This window comes from Typopeltis vanoorti, chromosome 7 (genome assembly GCF_054136105.1).
Source record: "Typopeltis vanoorti isolate ZY-2024b chromosome 7, IOZ_Tvanoo_1.0, whole genome shotgun sequence".
In the NCBI taxonomy this organism is placed as follows: domain Eukaryota; kingdom Metazoa; phylum Arthropoda; class Arachnida; order Uropygi; family Thelyphonidae; genus Typopeltis; species Typopeltis vanoorti.
Genome location: NC_143555.1, coordinates 155,396,957 through 155,420,504, shown reverse-complemented (window position 1 = coordinate 155,420,504; position 23,548 = coordinate 155,396,957). Strand labels below are relative to the sequence as shown.

The 23,548-nt window shown below is 37.9% G+C and overlaps 1 protein-coding gene across 1 annotated transcript in view; it reads left to right on the top strand.

Moving 5' to 3' along the window:
• LOC150105230 (glutamate [NMDA] receptor subunit 1-like) overlaps positions 1-23,548 on the top strand; it is a 550,508-nt gene that overhangs the window by 333,231 nt on the left and 193,729 nt on the right. The window lies entirely within an intron of this gene.

Below are 23,548 nucleotides of genomic sequence, written 5' to 3'. Positions count from 1 at the left end.
AGCTTTTTTTAAATAACAAAACCTGTGGTGAGTTCATAATTAAAAGAAACACACCTATTAACCACAGTGAAAATTATTTAATTATAAATACTTCATCCTAAGTATCTTAGGACATCATCAGTACAGTAGTTTAAACAATAATAGGAATAACATACAGTTGTTATGGCGCATGATTACAATAGAATCTCATTAAACATGCGTAACGTGTTACAGAAGTAAAAAAAAAAAAAAAAAAAACTAATAATAATTATTTTACACAATCTTGTATGACAATTTCCCATACTTTAGGAATAGTAAGAACGTTGTTGCATTTTAAATTTGGTCTGTGTAGTAGGGCTTCAGAACTTTCTTTATATAAATGTTCATGTTTATATAAAGATCTATATAAAAGTTTAGACTTTTCCCAATGGATCCTATGGCTTGGATTTTCAATTCCGTGTTGAGAGAGGCCAGATTTCTGTGGTTTAAAAAACACGAATGTGGTCTTGATGTTCCGAGATGCGTTTCTGAACAGACCTACCTGTCTGTCCAAAGTAAGACAATTTGCATGAGCATGGAATCTCATAAACACCAGACAACATCAAAGGTGAGAGTTTGTCCTTAGGAGAAAGTAACAAGTTGTAAATTTGGTTGATAGGTTTGTAAGTAGTGGCAAAATTGTATTTCTTCATAATTTTAGAAAGATGTTCTGAGATGCCTTTAAGGTATGGGAATCCTATGCACTTCTTCTTGTCTGGTTTGATGTGTGGGAAAGTGACTGATGATTTTTTGAGTTATTTTAGGATTATATCCATTTAGGATGGCTGTATTTTTGATTACTTCTAATTCTTGTTTTAGAGATTCTTTAGAGGAGCAGAATTTGTTTGCTCTGGAAACTAGTGATTTAATAATGCCAGATTTCTGAGATTGATGATAAGTTTAAGAATTGTGAATGTAGCGACCTGAGAATGTAGGCTTTCGAAAGAGAGACGTGACGATGGAACCGTCTTCTTTGTGCATGTGTGTGTGGCATGCATCATGCTTCTGTCTTTGACAGATCTCATGTATACTACTCCTACACTCACTCCTTCCAATGGACATATCACAATAATACACCATGACAATCATGAAGAATAAAAATCTGTATAAGTGTCTTGAAGATAATTTATTTTATGAATTTTAAGTATCTGTTCATATTTCTGTATCACACTTAAGAAAAAAATTATATTCTGGTTTTTATCTTTTATCCATATTTAAAACTGCACAACTAAAAAAAATGGCATACCTGAATATAGCAGGTGACTTCACATTAGATTGCGCCTGTATCCCATAATTCATAGCACTCTTTCTTTCCAATGTATTACATGAAGAGTTATTACCCATCCCTGTTTCAGCCTTTAGTAATCAGAAGTTTTAAACAACATATGAACTAGACATAGAACACTCATCATCATCATTATTTATTCATGAATAGAGAATTATATAGAGAAATAGTCATATAGCAAAAACTCTTGGAGTTAAAGTTTATTAGATGAAAGTGAGCTAGGTGTCTCATTTTGTGCCAAATGGTAAATGTTAGATGGTTCATAAGCCTCAGCATTAAAAGAAGTTTGCTTATTTATTTTCAAAACTATTTCTTTGGTCTTGCTCTTCCCCTGTGGCCATTAAATGGCTTGTAGAGAGCAAGAGCACTGAATGTAGGTAAAGGTGGATATCTAAATTAATGTCCAAACCATCTCAGTTATTTTATTTTTATTTTTTGAACTGGTTCTATTAGGGGATCTTTGCTGGCTTTCTTCAAGAATCACAGTATTAGTAATGTGATCTGGCAATGTATATAATATTACTGTTTGAAGTCATACGACTGATGATAATAACTGCTTGTTGAGTGGTGATGTTCCACTAATGGGTAGCATATGTAAATATGGCTCAACTGGTAGTTAGTACAGATGAATTTTAGTATTTATGGGGATGAGATTGAATTTATTATTATTATTAACATCTGACCTCCAGTGAGGTAGAGACTCAACATGGGAGGTACACACAATCCTCACATCAACCGTGCCTTGAACTAATTCAATACATCTATATTCACAACACATTCAGGTAATGCTGCTCTCCATGCAGAGAACCTTTTTCCTCACTCCTCTGCTTATACAGTTTCCAGCAATAGCCTCTTGTTCTACTCCACTCTCCCATTCTATGAAAAATCTCTTCCATGTCAACCTGATAACAACCCCTGACTAACTTATATGTCTCAATGTTATCCCTCCCCTTCTCCTCCTATTAAAGAGGCTTTGAAATTTACATTCTCTCAATCTGTTTTCATACTCCACATTCCAAAGACCACTGACCATCTTTGTGAATCTTCTCTGGACGACCCTTTCTAACATATCCTCATCACTATGAAAACCCGATGACCATATCTGTGCACAATAATCCATATGAGGCTAATCAAAGCTGTATACAATGGCATCATAACCTCTTTATTTCTGCATGTCAGGATCCTGTGCATTATTGACATTATCCAGTGTGACATCTTCACAACCTGTGCAATGTGGTCCTTGAACTTTGGGTCCTTGTCCACCACCACTCCCAGATCTCTCATCTCCTCTACTTCCCTTAAAGTTTTGTCACAAAGTGTATAGTTTGATTCCCATCGTTGCTTACCAAATTTCAAAACTTTATACTTTTCAACATTGAACTGCAGTTCAGTTCCACTTACCTACCCATTCATGCAATCTATTCAAGTCCTCCTGTAAGGCCTGCTTTTCATCTGCTTGACTCTGCATTGCTCTCCCCAATTTTGCATCACCTACAAACAGCTGCATAGTTAAACCCATCCCAATATCATTAATACACAAATTAACAACAATAATTCCAAAACTGACCAATGCAACATACCACTAGTGACCTTCCTCTTTCTTGATACTGCACCCCCATGTACAACTTCTGATACCTATTTGACAATCAGTCACTGATCCAGGGCTGGCCATCTCGGGAGTGTGGTGGGTGCAATGCACCCGGGCCCCACGATCGAGTGGGCATAGTCGGTACACATTTGCGGAAACGTATTATATTTCGAATGTGTTTTTTTTTTTTTTTCCTGTGCCAAAATCATTTGCAGGTAAGAGGTTTTACAATACGTTTATTTTGAATCCTTTAATTTTTACCTTTGAAAAATATTTTAGGGCCCCAAAAGGTTTCTTGCACCCGGGCCCCTTTATAGAGAAGGCCGGCCCTGCACTGATCCAACTCAGAAGGCTCTGTTATCCAATCTCATCTATTTCAATTTATTTTACATTTTGTCATGTGGCAGTCTATCAAAAGCTTTTATAAAATCCAAGTACACCACTATGCATCTCCTCTGTCCAAGGTATTTGTTAACTTGTTCTGTTAAGTAAGCTAGTAAAACATGATCTCCCTTTAATAAACCCATGCTGATAACCATAGAAAATACTGTTGTTATCAACCCATTTCCGTATCCTGCTTCTCACTCTTCTCACCAATCTCTCTCTCTGTCTAATAGCTTCACCAGAACTCCAGATATACAGATTGGCTTATAATTTGTAGCCACAGCCTTATCACCACCTTTACACAATGTAACAATTTTACCTTCTTTCCACTCACCTAGAACCTGTGCTGTTGTAAGAGTCTTATTAAACAGGCATGCCAATGCTTCTGCTAATTCCCTGGAACATTCCCTTAAGTTGTGTGGTGATATGTCATCAAATCCTATTGCCTCATTAACATCAAGATTATTTATTTCCTCATATACCTTCTGCTCACTCACAATTAAGCCATCCTCTCCTATGTCCACTACACTTGAGTTCCTCATGATTTCATTCCTGTGATGATGAAACACCCTTATAAATTGATGCTAAATCCTTCAACAATGTCTTCTGTAGCAGTTATCATTCTACCATTTTCATCCATTAACATCATCTTACCATAATGATCTTCTTTTTGCATGCCACACATCTAAAAAAAACTCTCTATGTTTTTCTTTGCCTACTTTGCCAATTTCTGCTCATACTGCACTTTTGTTTTCCTTACTGAGTTACTCTCTTGGCTTGTTCTTTATACTCGTCTTGTAATTGATTATTACCATTATTCATCTTGTACTGCCTCCATAATACCTCCTTTTTCCAGATTTCATACTTTAGTCCCTCATTCATCCATTTTACACCTACCTTATTCATCCTTTTGGCCTTCAGAATACATTCACACATTGATGCTGTTATGTATTTCTTTGTCCATTTCCAAGTAGCATTTATTTCCTTACCTCTCCTAAATTTGTCATAATCACCAGCCTTGTACTTCCACGTATATCCTTTCCTTACAGAAGTATGCATATGGATAGTCATAACCCGGGTGATCACTTGATCATCACTCTCGCCAACTGCAGGAAATTTACAAACCCCAGTCACAGTTACATTCTGTTATGAAATAATCAGATCTAAAACCTCTCGATTCTTGCATGCCATGCCTCCTTCACATGCTGCTTGAGATAGTTATCTCTTGAGAACTCAAGAAATTCATTTTCCTTATTCCCAAATGCTGTCTCTTCATTCCAATCTATACCACCATAATTAAAATTGTCCGTAATAGTTACCCTTCCTTTGTTCAGTAACCTAAGTTGTTTGTACATTTCTTCATCACCACCCTCCACATTCCCTGGCCTATAGTAACACCCAACTAAATATTCTTCTTATCAACCTCCACCTCACATCACACTGCTTGAAAACCATTACCATTATTTCCCTGTTTCATGTCCACTTATGTGGACGTAATTCCCCTGTTATCATTAGCAGCACTCACCCTCTTTTCTTATTCTTTCTGTCCTTGTGAAATATACTGTATTCTTCCATTTCTGTTCCTTTTAGGATATCATCTTCATTCAACCATGCTTTACTTATTCCAATGATTTTGGGGTGAATAAACTCAATGAGTGAGACCATTTCATCTTCCTAATTTCCAATACTTCTGCATTCGTAAACAAACACAGCAGTTAAATTTTAGGTCTATAACCAGTCCTATCCAAGCCACTTGCTGGTTGTAATTTTCCCACCACACCTACACTTGCACAATCACATCTCCATATACACCTTCACTGCTACTTTCAACATCCACTCCCTATGCCATGTCTGTCTGTTTGTCCACCCATGCTCCCCCCATTTCTCTGTTCCTCCTGTATTCCCATTCTCTCTTCATCTCTCATACTACTGCTGTTTCCACTGCCAAGCACTTCTGTCTCTTAAAATACCACTCTCCAAATATTAGTTTCATGTTAATGGAATTGAAGAGCTTTGTGTGTTCTTTTCACTATGTTAGGTTATGGTATTGATGTAGGAACTAAAGTATTGAAAATTATTTACTTGTTCAAGAATGTGATTGTTTAGTCTAATATTCCTTCTATTCTGTTTTTTCTAATATTTAAAGATATCGTCTGTGGCACAATGCTTAGTTTTACTGCTATTTATTGCCAACCCAATCAGTGATCCATTTTTACATAAATTATTTAAGTGATTTGGGACTGTCTGTAGAGTCAATCAATACAGCATCATTTGTAAAACAGAGACTGCTTATGTGGGTATGTTCTGGTGAATCTCTGAGAGTTAATCCATTCTCATTTCCTGTGAGTCTGTATACATAATCAAGAGTATGAAACGATATGGTGCCAAAGAGTCTCTCTGAAGAACTCCAGTGGAAATAAGAAAGCTCTCAGTAATCTCTTCATTAACCATTATTATTATTATTATTATTATTATTATTACGGGCAACTCCAGGGAGTCATTAGACTCATCGAGGGAGGCCCCAAATCATATTCATCACAACTATTCGACATTCATACAGTATCTATCATACCTCGCCTTAAACTCATTCACTGTCACAGCATCCACCACAGACTCAGGGAGCGCATTCCACTCATTCACTACTCTAAAAGTAAAGAACCCAGCTCTAACACCTTTACTAACCACACTTTTGCCCAGTTTCCATGGATGTCCCCTAGTCCTCCCACAACCAGCCCTGTTCTCAAAAATATCTTCTGAATTAATTTTATAGAAACCCTTCAGTAATTTGAATGTCTCAATCATATCTCCCCTCCTCCGCCTATCAACCAATTTTTGCAACCCACAAATCCTCAACCTGTTCTCATACGGTTCATTCCACAGACCTGCTATCATCTTGGTCACTCGCCTCTGGATCCTCTCCACCTCCTCCCCATCAAGAAGAAACCTAGGTGACCAAATCTGAGCACAGTAGTCGAGATGAGGTCTTATCAAGGCTCGATACAGAGGAACAATAACCTGCTTGTCTCTGCTTGTCAACGTATTCTTCAGCAACCAAGTGATTTGATGAGCTGATTTGGCCACTTTTGCAATGTGTCCCCTAAATTTCAATTCCTTATCCACCAACACTCCTAAATCTCGTGCCTCATCAATTTCCTGGAGCACGGTTCCACCAATGCAGTAAACTGCCTCCCATCTTTTCACCCCAAAATGCATAACCTTACATTTTGCCACATTAAATTGACATCCATTCTCCCTAGCCCAGACCTCCAATCTATCCAAATCATCCTGCAAAATTTTGACGTCATCTGCATTCACTATTGCCCTACCCAACTTCGCATCATCAGCAAACAAATGAACTGTTCCTCTCAGATCCTTTCCTATATCATTTATGAACAAATTAAACAGCAGTGGTCCAAGAACAGATCCTTGTGGTACACCACTAGTCACAGGCCGTCTTGTGGACTCTACTCCTGAGTAAACCACTCTCTGATATCTCTCCGTCAACCACCCTCCTATCCATCTCACCAACCCTATGTCCATTCCCATATGCTGCAATTTACTGATTAGAATTCCATGTGGTATCCTGTCAAAGGCCTTAGCAAGGTCCAGCAGAATCACTGTAAACCCATTACCCTTATCCAGTTCAGCCGTCACTGTGTTATAATACGTGAGCAAGTTACTGAGGCATGACCTACCCTTCACAAAACCATGCTGTCCCCGATACAGTATCCCATTTTCTTCTATCCAATCTTGTATTTTCCTCTTGACTATTTTCTCTAAGACCTTGATAATGATTCCTGTTATGCTGATTGGCCGGTAATTTTCAACAGCAGCCTTGGAACCACCTTTGTGCAGTGGAACTATTTTCCCCTCTTTCCACCCCCTTGGGACTGACCCAGTCCTGAGGCTCAAATTAAACATAATGGTCAAGGGCACTGACAATTCTTTGGCCGCTTCACGTACGACACGAGCTGGTATACCAGCTCGTGTCGTACGTGAGATTATCCTTGCAAGATAGTTCTGGTATGGTTCTGATATTTCTTTTCAGGAGTTTTCAGGAGTATTCCATAATAACTGAGAATTTTGAACATCCTTTGTCTATTGATTGAATCAAAAGCTTTATATAAAACACTTCATATAAAAATAAATTATTTATTAAAAAGTTCAATATATTTTGAACTCAATATGCCGGTCTGGTTGGCCAAGTGGATAACATATCTGCTCTCCAGCCAAAAGGCCGCCGGTTTGAATCCCGCCGTGGGCATGGATGTTTGTGATTGTATGTGAAAATAATAGTGTGGGTGTATGATGAAGGTAGTTGCGATTGGTGGAGACAGAAAGTTGTGGAGTAGGCACCCTCCCTCGATGAATCTTCAGACTCCCTGGAGGTGTTATATAATAATATTATTTTATGCAATTTGACATGGAGATCATCCTGTCTCAGTTGCATCTGAATTGACAGGAGAAGGCATTAATAAAGTTCAAAGGAACAAGTTGGATAGTTTCTGTTACTAAAAATTAAATAATCTAATTAACATTAAAAATTATGAATATTTAATAGTTTATTTATTTTGTATGGGGTTCTCCCCCCCTTTCCTCCCAATCCCTTATGATGGGTTGAGCCCTCTTAATAAGGGATTAAGTATGTATTTTTATGACTATAAATCCATGTAGGTTCACAGGGCCAGTTTGACTGTTCTGATTGATAAAAAAAACCCTGAGTTTCTGGGTGAAAAACCCTCCACCTCCATATCAGACCAGCTAACTCACCTTTACTCAAAAGATACCAGATAAAGGTTCCTCATGTCATGGACAGGAATCGTACCCAGGTCTTTCCAACCAAAGGGTTTCATCTTTCACAAAGGTGGTCAGTTTCACAAAGGTGGTCTTTGGAATGTGGAGTATGAGGACAGATTGAGAGAATGTAAGTTGCAGAGCCTCGTGAATAGGAGGAGGGGGGGGAATCATTGAGACATATAAGCTAGTCAGAGGTTGTTATCGTGTCGACATGGAAGAGATTTTTCATAGAATAGGGAGATGGGGATAGTACAAGAGGTCATCGCTGGAAACTGTATAAGGAGGATGTAATAAGCAGAGGAACGAGGAGTAGGTTCTTTGCATGGGGAGTGGTTGGTGAGTAGAATGCTTTGCCTAAGTGTGTTGTGGGTATAGACACATTGAATCAGTTTAAGGCACATTTAGATGAGCATTGTGTGTACCTCCTGTGATGAGCCTCTGACTCCATGGAGGTCAAATGTTAATAATAATAATAATATACCTACTGAGCTATGGAGATTCAATATAATTAATAGTAATTGCTTTCTAGAACTTTGAAATTGGCATACAATCAGTGTGGTTAAGGCTTAGATGATGTTGTAAGGTTTTGCATGTTTCAAGGAAAAGACAGTGAAATTTGATAGTCTATTCCTTGCCATTAACACTAGACTCAACATTTTTTTAGAACAGTAGACCAAGATACCAAGGGCCAGTAGACCAAGATCAAAGTGGTTCCTTTGCATAAGGGTGGCTCTAAAACTGCAGTATTGAATTACAGACCAATCACCATCTCAGGAGTAGTGGTAAAAGTATTGGAAAAGTTGGTTAAAGACAAAATTCAAGAATGGGTGGATCAGGATATGATACTCTATAGAGGCCAACATGGTTTTGTTAAAGGTAGATCCTGCCTTAGCAATCTATTAACTATCCATAATAGAATAACATCAGAGTTGGACAAAGGAACTGGCTACACAGTGGTACTTCTGGATTTTGCTAAGGCTTTTGACAGGATACCCCATAGAACACTGTTACGCAAATTGGAGCAGATGGGAATGGATATTAAATTGGTGATATGGATAGGAGAATGGCTCAGGGAGAGATACCATAAGGTGGTGTATGGAGGAGCCGAGTCCAGAATGAGGCAGGTGACCAGTGGTGTGCCTCAGGCTCTGTGCTTGGGCCAATGTTGTTTAATTTGTATATAAATGATATAGGAAACGGCTTAAAGGGAGATATTCAGTTGTTTGCTGATGATGCAAAGTTGTGTAGTGCAATAAAAAATCAAGCTGATGTTGAAAGTTTGCAGGAGGATTTAAATAAGCTGGTAAAATGGGCAAAAGAAAATGGATGTCAGTTCAATGTGGAAAAGTGTAAAGTCTTGCATTTTGGGATTAAAAGATTACCAGCTGTGTACTACATAGATGGAAAGGTACTCCAAGAGATTGATGAGGCTAGGGACTTAGGGGTATTGGTAGATAAGGAGATGAAGTTCAGAGGACACATTGCTAAGGTGTCCAAGATTGCACATAGGATTACTTGGTTGTTGAGGAACACACTGACATCCAGAGATAAAGAGGTTATTATTCCCCTTTATAAAGCATTGATACTTCCACATTTGGATTACTGTGCTCAGGTCTGGTCACCTGGATTCCTTGGAGATGAGGAGGCTGTGGAGAGGGTTCAGAGAAGAGTGACCAAGTTGGTGAGTGATATAAAAAATGCTCCCTACATTGATAGATTGAGAGCTTGTGGATTGCAGAGATTGGCTGATAGGCGAAGAAGAGGGGATATGATAGAAACATTCAAATTACTAAAAGGTTTTTATAGGATTGATGCAGGGGAAATGTTTCAGCTGTGTGATAGTGATGGAAGAACAAGAGGTCATCTCTGGAAATTAAAGAAGAGTGTGGTTAACAAAGGTGTCAGAACAAGGTTTTTTGCCTGGAGGGTGGTGAATGAGTGGAATTCATTGCCTGACTTTGTTGTGAGCTCTTCATCTGTAAATGAATTCAAGAAGAGATATGACAGATATTGTTTTGCTAGTTTGGGTCTCCCGCGATGAGTCTACTGACTCCATGGAGATACCCGTAATAATAATAATAATAATAATACTTCATTCCAGCAGATTTGATTTTCTGTTTCATGAAACATGTTAACATTATCCAAATTTTCATCATCATTAAATTCCTAATATATACCCTAAGGGGGAGTGAGTATAGGATAATAATAATAATTATTATTAAGAGAGACCTCCAGGGAGTCAGGGACTCATCAAGGGAGGCTACATACTACACGCACCAGCTATCATAATTATTCTTGAATTCATTCACACCGCTTGCACTCATAACATCCAATGCAATCCATTCCAATCTTGCACCACCTTATGAGAGAAAAATCTACCCCTCACCCCTTTCTTAGTGACATTCATTATCAGCTTCCAAGGATGCCCTCTTGTCCTTTCCATAGCTCCATAAATTGAAAAATGACATCAAATGAAATCCTGTATGACTCTTTCAGAAGTTAGTAAGTCTCATTCATATCACCCCTCTTTCTCCTGTTTGCTAGTGTCTGCAGTCTACAAATTTCAGTCTGTCTGTCTTCATAGTCAGTATTTCGCAATCCTGATATCATTTTTAACACTCTCCTTGGCATTCTCTCCACTATATCAGAATCACAATGATAAGTCCTTGATAAGACCTCACTTGGACTATTGTAGACTGGTCTCCTGTAGTCCAAGTGAGGTCTTATCAAGGCCTTGTAAAGAGGACAAAATAATATCCTTATCTTTACATGTGAATGTTCGTTTCAGCATTGCAATTGTATTTACAATCTTTGCTACATGGCCCTTGAACTTCAACTTCCTATCTACTAACACTCTAAGATCCCTAACCTTTATCAGTTTCTTGTAGTATAATCCCACCAGTATAATACGACATTGGATATCTAAGTGAATGACTTTACATTTACAAGCATCCATTTTCTGATGCCCACAATTCCAGCCTATTCAAATAATTCTGTGAATACTTCATATCAGCAGCATTCCTGATTATCCTACCTATCTTTCCATCATCAGCAAATAGCTGTATGTTGCTTGTCAAACCCTTCCCAATATCATTAATGTACAGATTGTTCAACAGTGCACCAAGCACTGATCCTATCCTTGTGGTACACCACTGGTTACCTTAAATCTTGCAGACTCACATCCCCCATATGTGTGGCGAGTGGCGTTGTATGGCGACTCCATTATTAAAGGTGTGCTAGAGGATAAAATGCACAAGGAATGTTTTCCAGGCGGTAAAATGAGTAGTGTGATTGAGACATTGGATATGGGGCGGGAGCGAGCAAAAGAGTTAATTGTATAAATTGGTACAAATGATTTGAGAGATTCATATCAGAATGAATGTCAGGAGGCTGCTTGGAAAGATAAAAGAGAATAGTTTGACAGGAAAGGTAGTCACTGTGTTGCCTAGGTATGATTGTGGTGAAATGAGGTGGAGAGCAAGGATTATGAATGATATTCTGGCTGAAATGTGTGAGGAGATGGGAGTACAGTTTGTTAATGTGTGGAATGAGTTTGAGGGACGAAGTGAGCTGTATGGGAGGGATAGGACTGCATTTGAGTGATTGTGGTGTGATTCGCTTGGAGAGACTGCTGCTGGAAGGTAGAGAAGTGAATAGAGAGAATGAATCAGATCGAGAGGGGAGTGATGTGGAAGAGCAGGAGAGTAAGACAGGAGAGATTGAAGAAGTGGAAATGAATGGGAAAGTGAGTGGTATGAGTATAGAAAATGAGAGAATGGGTGTGCAAGAGGAGCAGGGAAATGGGGAGGCTCAGGGTAGACAGGGGTACATAGCGTGAGAAAGATGGATGCTCCAAGAGGAGGTGAGAGCATGTGTAGGCAGGAAAGAAATGGGATGACCAGGGATCAAGTGGAAACAGATGAAATTTTGAAAAGGGTTCTAAAATGAAGAAGCAGAAAGGGAAATGGCCCCAGTCCAGCATGGAGAGATCACATCGAGTGAGTGGTATCAGTGGAACTAGTTGTAGATCCAGAAATGAGCTGTCGTGTTTGTATACCAGTGCTAGAAGTATAAGAAACAAGGTGGATGAAATGGTTGCACTAATTGGGTCTGTTCACCCAAATATTGTCGGAATAAGTGAGACATGGTTAGATGAAGATGATATCTTGATAGGAATGGAGATGGAAGGGTATGATATGTTTTGTGAGGATAGAAGGGGTAAAAAGGGAGCGGAGTGCTATTGATGATAGAAAAAGAGTTATGTCCATACAAGGTAGAGATGCAAGAGGGAAATAGGGCCAGTGGTTTTGAGGCAGTATGGTGTCAGATAGAGGTGAATAGAATCAAATACTTGGTGGGATGTTGTTATAGACCTGGTAATGTGGATGGGGTGATAGTGAAATGTATAGCCAAATTAGCCAAGCAAATAAGAAAAGGGTGATCATTATGGGTGATTTTAATTATGGCAATATAGACTAGAATGAAGAGATAGCAACTGGAAGTAAAGAAAATGCGTTTCTTGAGTTTTTGAGGGATAACTACCTCAGACAGTATGTAACAGAGGGCACACCAGGATTAAGGGTCTTGGATTTGGTCATCTCATCAGAGGATGTAATTATAAATGAGGTGTCAAATCATCAACCAATTGGTGACAGTGACCATGAGGTGATTACCTGGGTTATTGCCAGCAGTGCAAGGACCCCTGTGAAAAAAGGGTACATGTGGAACTACAAGGGGGGGTGATTATGAAGAGCTCAGGAGACAGCTTGCGGATGTAGCATGGAATGAGGAGTTAGCTGGAAAAGAGATCAATGCAGCTTGGGGGATTTGTAAAAACTATCTAGTAGATGCAATGTCTAAATGTATTCCAAGGGTGAGAAGGTTAAATAAGGTAGGTGTGAGATGGATGAATAAAGAGATTAAGCATGCGATACAGAGGAAAAAGGGCATTGTGGAGGCAGCATAAGAGAAGTGGAAGTAACCAATTTCATGAGGTCTACAAAGACCAGACAAGGAGGGTGACTTGGTTGGTGAGAGTAGCTAAAGAGAGGTATGAACAGCAGTTAGCTAATGAAGCCAAAAAAAAACCTAGGGAGTTCTTTAGATATGTAGCCAGCAAAAGAAAGAATGATTATGGAAGGATGACATTGATTGGAGGAAATAGTATAAAGACAGCTGTTGCAGAATGTGTGGTGGAGATACTTAATGAGCAGTTCATAAAGATCTTTCACTCTTGTGAATGTGACTTCATGGAGAGATTAAGAGCAGTTGATGATGGGGAGGAGAGACTGACTCTACGTGAGCAAGAGGTGTTTGGGGAGTTGAGTAAACTAGATGTAAATAAGACTGTGGGACTTGATAATATATCACCGTGTATTCTGAAGGAATGTGCCAGAGAGTTGACACCTGCCTTGACATATTTTTTTAATACGAGTCTTGCACTTGGTCAAGTTCCTAAAGAGTGGAAGGAGGGCAAGATTGTGCCACTTCATAAAGGAGGTGATCGAACTCAAGCATCAAACTATAGGCCTATCTCTGTGTCAGGTGTTGTGGTTAAGTTGTTGGAGAAGCTTGTGAGAACTAGGATCGAAAGTTGGGTTGACAACAATGGTATAACCTTTGATGGAGCATGGATTTGCTAAAGGGAGGTCATGTTTTAGTAATCTACTTACTTATTACAATAAAGTGACTGCGTCCTTGGACAGACGAGAAGGATACACAGTAATATACTTGAATTTTGCAAAGGCTTTTGATAGAGTACCTCATGATTAGTTGACAGTCAGACTAGAGCAGATGGGTTTGTATATTAGATTAGTGCATTGGATTGGAGACTTGTTATCCGATAGGTATCAACAAGTTGTGTATGGGGGTGCGATATCCACGAAAGGAAAGTCACTAGCGGAGTGCCTCAGGGGTCTGTTTTAGGGCCATTACTATTTAACTGTATATTAATGATATTGGCGAAGATTTGGATGGAGATATTCAGTTGTTTGCAGATGATGCAAAGTTGGGACGAACCATAAAGAGTAGTGAAGATGTTGTGGCCTTGCAAGAAGACGTGAATAAATTGAGTGATTGGGCAAGCAAATGGGGATGTGAGTTCAATATTGCAAAATGTAAGGTTTTAAAATTTGGAAAACAAAGATGGGATGCAGAATTTATGCTTGGTGAGAATATATTGTTGGAAGTAGAGGAAATAAGAGATCTGGGGGTGATAGTGGATAAGGATCTAAAATTTAGGGGACACATCACCAAAATTGTGAAGACAACACAAAGACTTCTGGGAATGATGCGGAGAACACTGACGTGTAGAAGTAGGGAGATTCTTGTTCCATTGTATAAGGCTTTGATTAGGCACACATGGACTATTGTGCCCAGATTTGGTCACCGGGTTTTCAGAAGGATGAAGAGATGTTGGAAAGGGTCCAAAGGCGACTGACTAAGGTAGTTTCAGACCTCTGGAATGTTGAGTATGAGGAAAGATTGAGAAGATGTAATTTGCAGAGTCTGGTGGAGAAAAGGAAGAGGGGAGATATGATAGAAACCTACAAGTTGGTATGGGGTAGTTATAAGATCAATGGTGGAGAAGTTCTACAGAGAATAGTGGGAGATCAGGGGAGAACCAGAGGTCATCTCTGGAAACTGTATAAAGAGGGTGTGAGTAGGGGAGTGAGAGGCAGGTTTTTTTCGTGCAGAGTTGTGAATGATTGGAACCTTGCCTGAGAGTGTGGTGTCTGCAAGGAGTTTGAGTGTGTTTAAGACATGGTATGATGAGATTTGATAAAAGGACCTCCCAGATGAGTCTTTGACTCCATGAGATCTTGGGAAATAATAATAATAATGATATACTCCTTTTTGATATCTGTTAGTAAGCCATCCTCTTATCCATTCTAATCCAATCTCTAATCCAAACCCATATTCTCCAATTTATGCCACAGTCTATCATGCTATATTCTGTCAAAGGCCTTAGCAAAATACAAAAGTATCATGATGTATCTATTCCCCTTGTCTAGTTCAATGGTAACATTGTTATAGAATGTGAGCAAGTTGCTAAAACATGACCTTCCCTTAGTAAACCCATGTTGCTCATTGAAAAATAGAGATTCACTCTCAACCCATTTGTGAATGCGAGCCCTAACGAAGTTTTCCAAAATCTTCTCCACCACTACTGAGATACTAATTGGTTGATAGTAGCATACATCAGTCTTTGCAGCACTCTTGTGCAATGTAATTACCATACATTCTTTCCATTCCTGTGGAATCTTCCCTGTTCTGTGACATATATTAAACAATCTGCTGAAAGAAACGGCCAGCTCAGCTGAACACTCTTTTAGCACACTTGCTATTATCCCATCAGGCCCTATTGCTGAATTCTTATTCAGTTTGCACAACAACTCTAGTACCTCGTCTTCATACAACTGAGTTTCTTCATCCAGTGAAGCGGTAGCAGTGAGCTCAATGTTACATAAACCAGGTTAATAGCTTTTAAGAAAATGGGCACTCCTTAATTGAACAACCACTTCTGCATCTGCATCCATGTGCATTTAGAAGATTTATTCTTTCATGATAACTAATAATTAAGGAATTGACAGCTCACACTAGAAATATAAATTAAATCAACTTTAATATATACTTTCCGATATTTCGGTGAACGTCACGTTGCCTTCTTCTTGGGAACTTATTACAAAGACAAGTGCACACAAGTACTACATAACAGCAAATGAGAACAGAAGCTAGGAATTTAATGTTTTCCTAAAGTCCTGATGGTGCCCCCTGCCAGGCTATATTGGTAGTTCTTGGCCTTTGGGCTGAAGTTCTTCTGATACATGTTTTCCAAATTTGGGGCAGTCTCATGCATCCAAATTTGTTGAGGTTTGGCATGTTCCTAAGGGCTGAGGCTGATTCCATGAATAGTCTTTCATATTTGAACTTGCTGCGGTGTATTATTGTTGCTTTCTTCCATCTTATTCTGTGGAGAGTATCCAGAGCGTGGTCTGCAAGCCCAGAGTGGCTGTACTTGTGAAATCGGATGTAATCCTTGTGTTCTGATATTCTGATATTTGCTGTTCTGCCTGTTTGGCCAAAGTAGGACAGTGACGTTTGCCGAAATATCGGAAAGTATATATTAAAGTTTATTTAATATGGCAATGTGACGTTTGCCGAAATATCGGAAAGTATATATTAAAGTTTATTTAACATGCCAACGTGACGCTTGCCGAAATATCGGAAATTATATATTAAAGTTTATTTAATGGCAACGTGATGTTTGCCGAAATATCGGAAAGTATATATTAAAGTTTATTTAATTTATATTTCTAGTGTGTGCTGTCTATTTCTTAATTATTAGTTATCATGTATAACCAGTGTATAAGCTTCTCAACAAGAATTTATTCTTTCATGTTCATTCTTTTGTTTACTTGCAGCATATCGATGGATTCAAGTCATAATTCTGATAGTACTACATGAAAAATTTATGCCATTAACTTCCAATCAATAGTTTTCCTCCAGATTAATCTGTTATCTTATATTTCTGTCTTTTAAGGTGCTTGTTACTGTATCGATCCATCTATATGTTTGTCTTCCTCTGAGTCTTTTCCCTGCCAACTTGGCATAAAACACTTGTTTTGCTAATCTTTCCTCTCCCATTCTGTTCAAGTGACTATACCTTAGATTAGCTTTATTAACACATTCCTGAATGGCTAGCTCTTTCCTAATATCCTCATTTTTAACGTGACACTGCCACTGATGTCACCTGTTCACTCGACTAATCTTTCTCAGAATGCTCACATAATAGTCTCCAGTCTTTGATCAAGCATTGTATTTCTAATGCAGCACTCAGATCCATAAGTTAAAATTGGTTTGAACACTGTCTTGTATATAGCTAATTTAGTGCTTTGACTAATATCTTTTTTATGGAAGTTTCTGTCATTTAGCAGTTCGTTGAGAAGTTTTTGGTATTGAGACCACATTATGATGTAAAGAAAGAGTTTAATAAAAATAAGCAATTAAAATGCGACAAGTTTCCTACGTTGTAAGACTTGCATCATCAGGGGTACTGATACATAAAAGTTTTACCAACAAAAGCTTATTATCAATTAATTACACAAATTAGATGTTTTTGATAACTTCACAGCTGCTAAATATAATTGATAAACCGAAATCAAATGGTAAATTCGTTATGGAACATTACTAGATGTTGCTATCATGTTCTGTGGTATCACATATGTTATATCCTAGGTCAGTGGCAGTTAAATTTTTGATGAAAGCAGACCATACTTGATGAAAAATTAAGCCTTGATTTTTATTGCATTTGTAGAGATTCTAAGCATTTGCAAGGCTTCTTTAAATTTTCCTATAAAACAGTTACCGGCTTTACTAATTCTGTTGTCGTTTTCATGTTTAATTTATCATATTCACTAAAAATTGTGCTAAAATAGCCAAAATGTTTTACTTGTTTAGTAGATTCACTATTCAGGATACAGTTCATGTTTTCAATGTTTCTGTCTATTACTTTTTTTTTTTATTGCTGATTTTCATACCAAATTTATTACAGCAGTTATTCGATTTAGTCGAGGAATCTTGCACTGGATTTATTCAGAAGTGTAACATCATCTGCATAAAGTAAATAGCTAAGATTAATATCACCAATTTTGATTGATGATGTTAATTTACACTATATAACTGTAGTTTTTTGAAGAGTTTTCCTCTTGGCATCTTGTCATATGCCTTTTCCATATCAACAAAACTTAAATACAAATACTGGTTATTATTTTCACAAGATTTCTCAACTATTTGTTTTAAAGTGAAAATCTGATCTGGACAACCTTTATTTGGCCTGAATCCAGCTTGTTCTTCACCGAGCTTCTCTTCCACAATTTTTCTTAGCTGTTTTTCTCAAGTATAATTGTATATATCTTACCAGGAACACTCAGTAAAGAAATGCCTCTGTAATTCTCACATTCACTTTTATTTCCGTTTAAATGGGTACTATGAGGGCTCTGCTCCAATCATCTGGAATTCGACTCTCTGACCAGGCACTCAGAATTATGCAATGAAGCCACTGTAAAACTTTTATACCTCCATATTTGAGCATTTCTGGCTGAATTTCATCTACTCCAGTTGCCTTTCTACATTTCAGGTTTTTGATCGCTTTTCTACTTCAAGTATAGATATGTATTCCTGTTGTAAGTTTTCTGTCACCATGCTGACACAGCTTATAATTACTCCTGATTCTAGAATATCTTCATCTTCAGTTTTCATGTCTCCTTTATCATCTCTGATTCCTTTTACAGTACTTTTTCCTCCATTTCTAAGCTTTTTCAATAGCCTGCAAAATATTTTGCCACCTTCCTGATGTTTATTATTATAAGAATTATTATTATTATTGCACCCTCGCAGACAGATTGCCAGATGTTTTTCATTTTTATTGTCATTTTTATTTCTATGCTCTTACCAAAGTATTCCCATGACTTTTTTTTAGCTAGTTTTACACACTACTTTGCTTTCTTATGTTATTCTCTGTATTTTCTAAGAGCAGAGGTTGACTTACATGCCAGGAACTTTCTCTGTGTCACTGCCTCTTTAACTTTCTCTACTAATAAGTGCCACTGAATCTCCAAAGTTTGCTTCATTTTTTCTTCAATGATATTTGTGTATTTCAGTTTACAGTTTGCCTCTGAAGGCTGCTGAACCTTGATTTGTTTTAAAACTTTTTACATGCTCTTCTTTTCAATACGAAATTTAATTTTATCCTATTCAAAACTAAATAGTGATCATTACCTACTTCAAATCCTCTGTATACACTTGTGTCCTGAACCAGTGGGTAAACATCGCTACAACTATATCATACTTGGTACAATGAGACATTTCTTATTTCTTGCATCTTCTCTCCATGTGAATTTGTGCACAGTTTTATGTTAGAACATGGTGTTAATAATAACTAATCCATGTACTGAACACAAACTCAGCAGGCATTTACCATTATTATTAGCTTTGCCCTTTTCTCCAAATTCTCCCCAAACGTTTTTATGTGTCTACTTTCCTTTATGCGTACATGGCGATCAGAATACAGAATGAAAATTATGGAAACAACTACCGTGTTAGAGTAAAACTTTAGTTTAATATAAACCAAAATAAACGCTCAACGTTTCGACCTTCACATTAAGGTATCTTGGGTGTATACATATATACAAAGAAACAAGCTGCAGTACAATCTAAACGGCATGCTAAAGTTACTGACCAACCATTACAACTATTGGCCTGACCTCTGGTAGGGAAAAAAAAAACCTTACTACATCAAAGCTAGAGTCCTATTATTATTATTATTATTATTATTATTATTATTGTTATATATTAAGTTACAAAATTAAATTAAGCTGAAGAGCAACATGTTTACAAAAAGGAAAAAAATTAATAAATAATAGATAAAACTAAAATATTATTTATATAATTATCTATATAAATTATAACTAACTGACTGGTAAGGGTAGTGGCCAATAAAAGCTGAAATTTGCTTTGAGGTTTTAAAGTCAGGGTTTGCTGGAATCTTAAGTGGCTGAATGTGTGCCATCCACATTTTTGGATTTTTATGCCACCATTATTATTAAGATTAGTGTGGTTTATCAAAATTTCACACACTTTATTAAATTTCCATTCATATCAGGTTTTTGTAAAAGTTTATTTTTTCACTTGGTTAGAGTATAATAAAATTAGTTTAATCCTTTATCCAAGTGTGAGCAAACAAAGTTTGCGCCTGAAGTATCTTCAGGACTAGGGTAAAGTGATACAACACCAGGGCAACTCGTTGCAAAGGTGGAGAAAGCTACCAACACTCCTAACTCAGTATCTCCTATAATGCAAAACACATCTCCTTGCGGATATGTCTAATGTTATGCATTAAAGGAAGGGCCACTACCCAGACTAGTTTCGACCTTTATTGAGGTCTCTTCAGTGGGAGCCAGGCCCTAGTGGAAATACCAGGCAGAAGCATTAGCAGGTCATCTCTACCTATAGGAGTTGCCAAATGGTGTGCCACCCTTTTTTAATAAATTACTCTGGATTTAGAGAAAGATGTTAAAAGTTTATTTTTTCACTTGGTTAGAGTATAATAAAATTAGTTTAATCCTTTATCCAAGTGTGAGCAAACAAAGCAAACAGCCTCAAATGTGCTTTTTTCCCCATCATGCAGTTCAACTTCTATACTCCTTGGCTGAAGATCATCAACTATCATCAATAACACTCCTTCCCTCTTTTTATTCACCCTGTCACTCCTGAACACGCTATACCCGTCGCATTCAATCCCACTAGCTTTATCATCTTCTGTCAGCCATGTTTCACTAATACCAACAACCTGTGGCCTGGAAGTGCCAACCATGGCCAGAAACTCTTCCTTCTTGTTCCTAATACTCCTGGCATTAGTGTACATGAATCGCAGAAGCCCATTTGTCCCATCCCTACTTTGATGCCTTATACTAACTATCCCATTCTGATTTGTTGTCCGTCGTACTCGCTCGGGCATAATATACTCATTCATACACTTAACTACCCCCCTAAAGTCTGCATATCTACTCCCCCCCTCTTAATAAATCTAGTTTCCCTGAGTCTGTACATCCACTTCCACATCATTCATCAACACTCTTTCAAGTCTCCATACACCAATTCCATTCAAATGCAACCCATCCATCTTATATTAGTTCTTTCGCCCATCGAACTCATTCCACACATCCACAAATTCCACACCACTCTCCATGCATAACCCACGCATAAAGTCATTGGCAATTATGGCCCTCCTTCTAAACACTTCACTGTCATACCGCGGTAAGATACTCACCATCCTAACTCTCTCACTCTTCTCTTTTGCTACCTCAAACAATTCCCTCACATCCTCTATCATTTCCATTTTGTCCTCTTTCAAATCATTCATTCCTGCCACGATTATCATCTCTTTCACCCTCTGTTTTTGCAGTCAAATAGATTCGCTGACGTCCTTTATGTTCGCACCCGGCTGGTACGACTTCGTTAAACTCTCAATTATTACGCCTCTTAATAGCGAATCCCCATACAGCACTCGCTCCTTCATTTTATTGACGTTTGCGAACATTCTATTATTTGCCGTCACAGACTTCCGCCGGTTATTTGTCGGTACGTTCAACACACATTTTTCCATACGCTCCAGTTGTCTTTTAGCTCTGTGTATCGCACCATTCAAACGGGCAATTTCGCTACTCGCATTTATCTCACCATTTTCATTATCGATCAAATCACCCATTCTTTCTGTGTTTCTACCTTCATTTACATTTTTGGCGATGCTCTCACACCTATCTGGCACTACCATGCAATTCTCTAGCACACCGCCATTTTCTACATTCTCACTATCGTTAACAATATCGCTCTCGACACACTTAACACGCTTGAAGTCCTCATTCTCTTTACACTTTTTACACATATTAACTCCACTATCACTTTCTAACCAGACTCCCACCGCTCTTCGCAAAGCATACATCTCACAGACAGCACATTGCATAAATTTGTTTACATCAAAACTCTTAAACAAACATGGCGACCTGGCCGCCATTTTTTTCTTTATCGGTGCCATGTGTACGCTATCTTTTCTTAAAATAATAATTAAAATAACAGAAAACACGCAAAAATTGCACAGACACACCAAGAAACAAAAAGCAAACAATACTACTCAAAATTCTAGTAAAATATCTAATGTTAGCACAAAATAATACTAATCTTTTCAGGAGCTCTCGACAAGCCAACGATCTAATCAGTGCGACACCAATCCGAATTTGCTATACTTCTATACTCCTATACTTCCTCAACTTCTATACTCCTTGGCTGAAGATCATCAGCTATCATCAATAACACTCCTTCCCCCTTTTTATTCACCCTGTCACTCCTGAACACGCTATACTCGTCGCATTCAATCCCACTAGCTTTATCATCTTCTGTCAGCCATCTTTTATTATCTATCTCTATCATATTATCTATCACTATTTTACTTCTTATTGGGTTTTCTCCTTTGAATGCCATTATTTTTGTTTTTTCTTTGGATATTGTCATATTATATTGCTTTGAGATATCATTTAATGATTTTAATGATCTTTGCAAGTCATCTTCTGATGTAGCTAATACTATTTGATCATCTGCAAATAGTAGTGTATCTATCTTCATTTGCGGGGTCATTTGTATACCAAATGGGTTATGCTGTTTCCAGATTGTTAATATTTCATTTATATATATATTGAAAAGCAGAGGTGAGAGGGTACATCCTTGTCGTACTCCTCTTGATATATTTTTCCATTCTGAGGTGTGTTCTAATTTAACTTGTTCTAATTTGACAGAATTCAAGCATCAAATTATAGGACAATCTGTGTGTTGGGTGTTGTAATAAAAGCATTGGAGAGGCTGGTGAGAATCAGGATCCAGAATTGGGTTGAGAACAATGGTATTATCTTTGATGGATATCACAGATTTGCTAATTGGAGGTCATGTTTTAGTAATCTACTTACTTATTTCAATAAGGTGACAGCAGCATTGGATGCGGGAGATGAATACACAGTAGTATACTTAAACTTTGCAAAGGCTTTCATAGATTACTGCATGAAAAGCTTATAGTCAAACTAGAGTGGATGGGGTTAGATATTAGATTAGTGCATTGGATTGGAGGAGAGGCAGTATCCCCTGTTTAACCTGTATGTTAATTATTTAGGGCAAGATTTGAATTTTGAAATCAGATGATGCAAAGTTGGGATGAACTATGAAGAGTAGAGCAAATGTGGTCATACTCGAATAGACTGAGTGAATTGGCATGGGTGTTGGATATATCATTGGAGGTGGAGGAAATAAGAGATTTTTGGGTGATGGTGGATAAGGATCTGAAATTTAGAGGACATATTGCAAAAATTGTGAGGACAACACAGTGAATTCTGGCAATGATGCAAAATACACTGACTTGTAGAATTAAAGAGATTTTGGTTCCATTGTATAAGGAAGCTCTGATTAGACTACATATGGACTACTGTTGCACAGATTTGGTCACCTGGGTTTCAAAAGGATGGAGATGTTGGAGAATGTTAAGAGGCAGTTGACTAAAATAGTTTCTGATCTCTGGAATGCTGAATATGAAAAAAGGTTAAATATGAAGACAGTACAGTTTGCATAGATTTGTCGATAGGAAGAAGAGAGGTGATATGATAGAGATGTACAAGTTGGTAAGGGGGTTGTTATAGGATTAACATTGAAGTGGTTTTTTATAAAATGGTGGGAGATTGGGGAAGAATAAGAGGTCATCCCTGGAAGCTGTATAAGGAGGGTGTGAGCAAGGGAGTGAGAGGCAGGATTTTTGCATGGAGAGTTCTGAATGATTGGAATGCATTGCCTGAGAGTGTGGTGTCTGCAGAGAATTTGAATGTGTTTAAGGTATGGTATGATGAGCTATGTATATGTCAAAAGGGACTTCCTAGATGAGT